Below are 7,468 nucleotides of genomic sequence, written 5' to 3'. Positions count from 1 at the left end.
CTTTCCATGCTTCCATGTCCCCGGGCCCACTCCGTTCATCAGCTCATTTTGTTCATTAGATCCCACATATGAGTGAGTAGGTCTGAATTTTCAAAACTCTCTGGGGCCCTAACCGGTTTGGCTCAGTGGATAGAGCCTCGGCCTGCAAACTCCAGGGTCCCAGGTTCGATTCCGGTCAAGGGCATGTACCTTGGCTACATCCCCGGTGGGGAGTGTGCAGGAGGCAGCTGATCCATGTTTCTCTCTCATCGATGTTTCTGACTCTCTATCCCGCTCCCTTCCTCTCTGTCAATAAAATATATTAACAACAACAACAAAAAACTCTGCGAACAAGGGCCCTCCGTCATCAGGAAACCCTTACTTAGCTCTTTTCTTTGGCGTTTGTTTGTGTGACCTCATAGCACAGCGTTTGTTTGTTTGTGTGACCTCATAGCACAGCTCGAAAGTGGTGATGATTTCCAAACCCAGGCCGGTGTGGCCCCAAGTTCAAGCTGTCACGCCCTTATCAGCAGGGAAGACGCTGGCTAACCCACCAGGCGACTCCTCCAGTTTGAAAGAGGCCCAAAGGTCCTAGCAGGTGGGGCTCAGACTGAAGGATCCTGGGTTCGATACTGCTCAAGGGCACACGCCTGGGGTTGCGGGCTCGGTCCCCAGTAGGGGGCGTGCAGCAGGCAGCCGATCGATGATTCTCATCATGGATGTTTCTATCTCCTCCCCCGTTCCCTTCCTTTCTCTAAAAATCAAGAAAAAATATATTAAAAACAAAAAAGAGCAGCTGGTCGCCCCTCCACAGCCCAGGGCCCCCAGAGCCCCCAGTCCCACGGCCTTGGCTGGGGCCTGCGCACAGGGGTTGGGAAACTTCCTGCAGCTGTGTCCTCACTGTCCCTGACCTCAGACCCTGGCAGGAAGCGCCCAGCCTGGCTGGCCCCTCCCCCGTGGCGGTGCAGGGCCGGTCAGAAGGATCCTAGTCCTCCAGGCTCCCACCATTTCTGCCTTGACCCACCGGGAAGACTAGGCTACTAACTAAAACCTCACAGGATAGATCTAGCCTGTTTGGCTCAATGGATAGAGCGTTGGCCTGCAGATTGAAGGGTCCCGGGTTCGATCCAGGCCAAGGGCTCGTGCCTGGGTTGTGGCTTTGACCCCCAGTAGGGGGTGTGCAGGAGGCAGCTGATCAATGATTCTCTCTCATCATTTTTTTAAAATTTAATAAATCTTTATTGTTCAGATTATTACAATTGTTCCTCTTTTTTCCCCCCATAGCTCCCCTACACCCGGTTCCCACCCCTCTGCCCTTACCTTCCCCCCACACTGTCCTCACCCATAGGTGTACGATTTTTGTCTCTCTCTCATCATTGATGTTTCTATCTCTCTCTCCCTCTCCCTTCCTCTCTGAAATCTCTCTGAAATCAATAAAATATATATATATATAAAACACACACACACACACACACACACAACCTCACAGAACAGCTCTAGCCAGTTAGAGCATTGGCCTGTGGACTGAAGGGTCCCGGGTTCGATTCTGGTCAAGGGCACATGCTGGGGTTGTGGGCTCCATCCCCAGTAGGGGGCGTGCAGGAGGCAAATGATTCTCATCATTGATGTTTCTCTCTCTCTCTCTCTCTCTTCCTCTCTGAAGTCAATAAAAAAAATATTAAGAAAAAAACAACTTCACAGAACAGCCCTGGCTGGTGCGGCTCAGTTGGTTAAAGGGTCATCCCGTACATTATGCACCAAAAGGTTTTGGGTTTGATCCTAATCAGGGCACATGCCTGGGTTTCAGGCTTGATTCCCAGTAGGGGAGGGCAGGAGACAGCCAAGTGATGTTTCTCTCTCATCGACATTTCTCTCTTCCTCTCCCTTCCTCTCAATAAAAATGTATTAGGTCCGGCTGGTGTGGCTCAGTGGTTGAGCATTGACCTATGAACCAGGAGATCATGGTCCGATTGCAGGCTCAATCCCAGTGTGGGGTGTGCAGGAGGCAGCCGATCAATGCTTCTCTCTCATCATTGATGTTCCTATCTCCCTCTCCCTCACGCTTCCTCTCCGCACCTGGTTTTAGGAACGATATCACTGGCTGAAGTTCGTGTATGACCATCGGGACCAGCGCTGGCTGAACTGATAACCACCTTAGGCCGCCATGTGAAGGCCCTCAAGGAAGTTAATGAGCCCACCTGGCAGGCAGGAGTCCTGCGTTAGCTAAGGAGCAAATTGTGGCTTCACTTGCACAGTGTTGTGGGGCGAACACAAGTGAATGACCACTGGAGTCCAGACCAAATTAACATTTGGGGAGCCTTTATTAGCCGGCCGGCGACTGCTCTGCCTTTCTCCACGCAGGGAATCCAGAGAGCAGCCCCGACCCTTTGTGCAGGACCGCTTTTAAGCACATTTACCACATCCTGTTCCTGCAGGGCAAGCAACCCAAGACAAAACAGTTTTTCCCAAATAATGTCAGGATCACACCACTGATGACCATGTTATTCACGGGGTCATCCTGTTCCTCAAAAGCCGACAGTGTTCCACCCTGCAAGGCCATTGTGTGAGGTGCAGCTGGGACTCAAGGCCAAGTCGACTAGGAGGAAGCATGCTAAAAAATTTCCACTCTCACCGAAACCGGTTTGGCTCAGTGGATAGAGCGTCGGCCTGCGGACTGAAGGGTCCCGGGTTCGATTCTGGTCAAGGGCATGTACCTTGGTTGCGGGCACATCCCCAGTGGGAGGTGTGCAGGAGGCAGCTGATCGATGTTCCTCTCTCATCGATGTTTCTAGCTCTCTATCCCTTTCCCTTCCTCTCTGTAAAATATCAATAAAATATATTTAAAAAAAATTTCCACTCTCTAACAACAGCTAGTGGTAACTGAAAAACAAACACCTTTATCTTTTTTAAAAAATATATATTTTATTGATTTTTTACAGAGAGGAAGGGAGAGGGATAGAGAGTTAGAAACATCGGTGAGAGAGAAACACTGACCAGCCGCCTCCTGCACACCCCCCACTGGGAATGTGCCCACAATCAAGGCACATGCCCTTGACCGGAATCGAACCCAGGACCCTTCAGTCCACAGGCCAAGGCTCTATCCACTGAACCAAACTGGTTAGGGCCAAACACCTTTATCTTAAGTCTCATTGCCCAGCAGTCACTTAGGGCAAGATACATATAAAAAAAAAAAAAAAATTGTTCCCATAGATGGGGGTACTCAAATTTGAAATTATTATTATTTTTTAAACTTTTTAAATTGACTTGAGAGAGAGAGAAACATCCATTTGTTGCTCCATGTATATATGCGCTCATTGGTTGCTTCATGTTCTTGTATATGCCCTGACCGGGAATGGAACCCCCAACCTTGGCATATCTGGAGGATGCCCTAACCAACTGAGCTCCCTGGCTTGCTTGAAATATTTTTATTTTTTATTTTATTTTTAAAATACATTTTATTGATTTTGTACAGAGAGGAAGGGAGAGGGATAGAGAGAAACATCGATGAGAGAGAAACATCCATCAGCTGCCTCCTGCACACCTCCTACTGGGGATGTGCCCACAACCAAGGTACATGCCCTTGACCGGAATCGAACCTGGGACCCTTGAGTCCGCAGGCCGACGCTCTATCCACTGAGCCAAACCGGTTAGGGCTTAAAATATATTTTAATTGATTTCAAAGAAAGAGGGAGAGGGAGAGATCGAAACATCAATGATATATGAGACAATAATTGATTGGCCGCCTCCTTCATGCCCCCTCCCAGGGACCAATAGACCAGAACCGAACCTTGACCTCCTAAATCATATTTATATTTATATTTATATTTATATTTATATTTATATTTATATTTATATTTATATTTATATTTATATTTATATTTATATTTATATTTATATTTATATTTATATTTATATTTATATTTATATTTATATTTATATTTATATTTATATTTATATTTATTTATATTTATATTTATATTTATATTTAATTTCAGAGAGGAAGGAAGAGGGAAAGAGAGATAGAAACAGCCTGCAACCCGGGTATGTGCTCTTGACGGGAATCGAACCCGGGATCCTTCAGTCCGCAGTCCAAGGCTCTATCCACCGAGCCAAAACAAACCTTGAGTCGTTACGGCTGACCTCTGACCTTGGTCTCGGAGCGCAGGCCGGGCCCGTGCCTGCAGGGAGCTCCCACCGCCCGTAGAGGGCGCTCCGACACAGACACGGCAAGAGCAAAGAAGCCAGCAGCCCTCAGGGGAAGTGAAACGGAGCGGGCGATGACTCACCGCGGTTAAAGCGCGCCCCATAAATGAAACGAGGAAGTGAGAGCGAATACAACTGATCTCCCGGAAGGCGGGCGTGTGGCCAGCTAGACAGCAGCCAAGTTCAGACAACATAGTAAAACGCTGGGGGAACTCAGAGCATGCCATTGTTCTCTTAGGAAAACAACTCGCTTAATGATTTCCACCAGGAGACAGCAGCAGGGGGTCAGGCCCGGTCAGGAGGGCAGGCCTCGGGCATTGATAGGGTCACACACACACTAGGAGCTCCTGAGCAGCGGGTGCACGCCTTCATTCTCCGAGGTGCCCTCCCTGGGGAGGGTCTTGCCTGCAGTTTGTAAAAAAGCATATCTTGGCCCGGCTGGCGTGGCTCAGTGGTTGAGTGTCAACCTATGAACCAGGAGGTCACGGTTCAATTCCCTGGTCAGTTGGCGCACAGGCCCGGGTTGGGGGGCTGGCTCCCCAGTGTGGGGCGTGCAGGAGGCAGCTGATCAATGATTCTCTCTCATCATTGATGTTTCTCTCTCTCTCTCTCTCCTCTCCCTTCCTCTCTGAAATCAATTAATAAAGATATCTATAATAATAAAAGCCTAAGCGACCATCGCAACCAGATGATGGGACAAGCTGTGTGGGGCGACCAGGCCAGCAGGGGGGGCAGTTGGGGGTGACCAGGCTGGCGGGGGGGGGGGGGCAGTTGGGGGTGACCAGGCCAGCAGGGCGGGCAGTAAGGGGTGACCAAATGACAGCAGCAGGCTGCGTGGGGCAACCAGGCTGGTGGGGGGGGGGCAGTTGGGGGTAACCAGGCCAGCAGGGGGGGCAGTTGGGCGACCAGGCCAGCAGGGCGGGCAGTAAGAGGTGACCAGGCCAGCAGGGGGAGGGGGTAAGGGGTGACCAGGCTGACGGTGTGGGGGGGCAGTTGGGGGCGATCAGGCAGGCAGGTAGGTGAGATGTTAGAAGCTAGTGGTCCCGGATTGTGAGAGGGATGTCCAACTGCCAGTTTAGGCCCCATCCCCAGGATCGGGCCTAAACCGGCAGCTGGACATCCCCTGAGGGGTCCTGAATTGGAGAGGGTGCAGGCTGGGCTGAGGGGACCTCTCCCCCCCCCCATGCACAAATTTCATGCACCGGGCCTCTAGTTTTTTATAAAAAGCATACCCTCTGTGTAGTGCAATAAAGCAAAGCACAATAAAACGAGATACACCTGTGTACCAAGCAATTTAATTTAATTTAAAAGGAAGGACAGGCGGCAGGAGAGGGGGGAGAAGGAAGGGAGAGGGGCCAGCAGAGGGAGGAAGAGGCGAGGGAGAGGAAGCAAAGGCCAGCCGGGCAGTGTCCCTGCTGTCTACTAGCGAGTGACAGGATCAAATCGCGGGTAATGCCACCGGAGACTTGTCTCCCAGGACTCAGTCGGGGGCAGAGAAAGGAGCGGTTTAGTCCCGCTGCGTAGTTTTCCTCCAGCAGAGCCGATCCCGTGTGAACCAGGAAGGAGGAAGTGGCCGCTGTCTGTCCTGGTAAGCCCTTTACGGAAGCAAAATGGAACAAGTGCATGCCCTGGCTGGTTAGCTCAGTGGTTAGAACACTGGCCTGTGGACCATGAAGTCACAGGTTCAATTCCTGGTCAAGGGCACGTACCCCTGTTGCAGGTTTGGTCTCAGCTCCATTGCTGTGTCTCTCTCCCATCGATGTTTCTCTCCCCCTCCTCCTCCCTCCCTTCCACTCTCTCTAAAGATCGATGGACTCCTCCTCGGGTGAGAATTTAAAAAATATATATTGGCCCTCGCTGGTTTGGCTCAGTGGATAGAGCATCAGCCTGTGGACTGAAGGGTTCCAGGTTTGATTCCGGTCAAGGGCATGTGCCTTGGTTGCGGGCGCATCCCCGGTGGGGGGTGTGCAGGAGGCAGCTGATCGATGTTTCTCTCATTGATGTTTCTAACTCTCTATCCCTCTCCCTTCCTCTCTGTAAGAAATCAATAAAATATATTTAAAAAAAAATAAAATATATTTGAAAAAATATATATATATATTGGCCCTCGCTGGTTTGGCTCAGTGGATAGAGCATCGGCCTGTGGACTGAAGGGTTCCAGGTTTGATTCCAGTCAAGGGCACATGCCTGGGTTGTGGGCCCAATGCAGCTAGTCAGTGATTCTCTCTCATCATTGATGTTTCTCTCTCTCTCTCCCTCTCCCTCTGAAATCAATAAAAATATATTTTAAAAGATAAAATAGCCCTGGCCTGTTTGACTCAGTGGGCAGAGACTCAATCAGCCTGCAGATTGAAGGGTACCGGGTTCAATTCCTGTCAAGGGCACATGCCTGGGTTGTGGGCCCGATCCCCAGTGGGGGGCGGGCAGGAGGGAGCCGATCAATGATTCTCTCTCATCATTGATGTTTCTCTCTCTCCCCCTCTCCTTCCTCTCTGAAATCAATAAAAATATATATATTTTAAAAAAGATAAAAGTGCCGAAACCAGTTTGGCTCAGTGGATAGAGCATTGGCCTGCGGACTGAAGGGTCCCAGGTTCGATTCTGCACACCTCCTACTGGGGATGTGCCCGCAAGGGCATGTACCTTGGTTGCAGGCACATCCCCAGTAGGGGGTGTGCAGGAGGCGGCTGATCAATGTTTCTCTCTCATCGATGTTTCTAACTCTCTATCCCTCTCCCTTCCTCTCTGTAAAATATCAATAAAATATATTAAATAAAGAAATAAAGAAATAAAGATAAAAGAAAATCTATAAAAGCATATTTAAAAGCGAAGCGGACAGCATAGTCTCTGTGCTGGCTCACTGGTGTACCGTGGTGTTGGGAACCTAGAGAGCCAAGCGACCACCTGATGTTCTCCGGGGGTCAGACATCCAGTGTCTTTTTTTTTTGAAAGTATATTTTATTGAATTTTACAGAGAGGAAAGGGATAGAGAGTTAGAAACATCCATCAGCTGCCTCCTGCACACCTCCCACTGGGGATGTGCCTGAAACCAAGGTACATGCCCTTGACTGGAATCGAACCTGGGACCCTTCAGTCCGCAGGCTGATGCTCTATCCACTGAGCCACACCGGTTAGGGCAGACATCCAGTGTCTTTTTTTATTTATTATTGATTTATTTCTTTATTGATTTCAGAGAGGAAGGGAGAGGGAGAGAAAGATAGAAACATCAATGATGAGAGGAAATCATTGATCGGTTGCCTCCCACACGCCCCCTACTGGGGATATG

The sequence above is a fragment of the Plecotus auritus genome (genome assembly GCF_963455305.1).
Source record: "Plecotus auritus genome assembly, chromosome: 10".
Taxonomy (NCBI): Eukaryota; Metazoa; Chordata; class Mammalia; order Chiroptera; family Vespertilionidae; genus Plecotus; species Plecotus auritus.
This window is presented reverse-complemented; position numbering follows the sequence as displayed.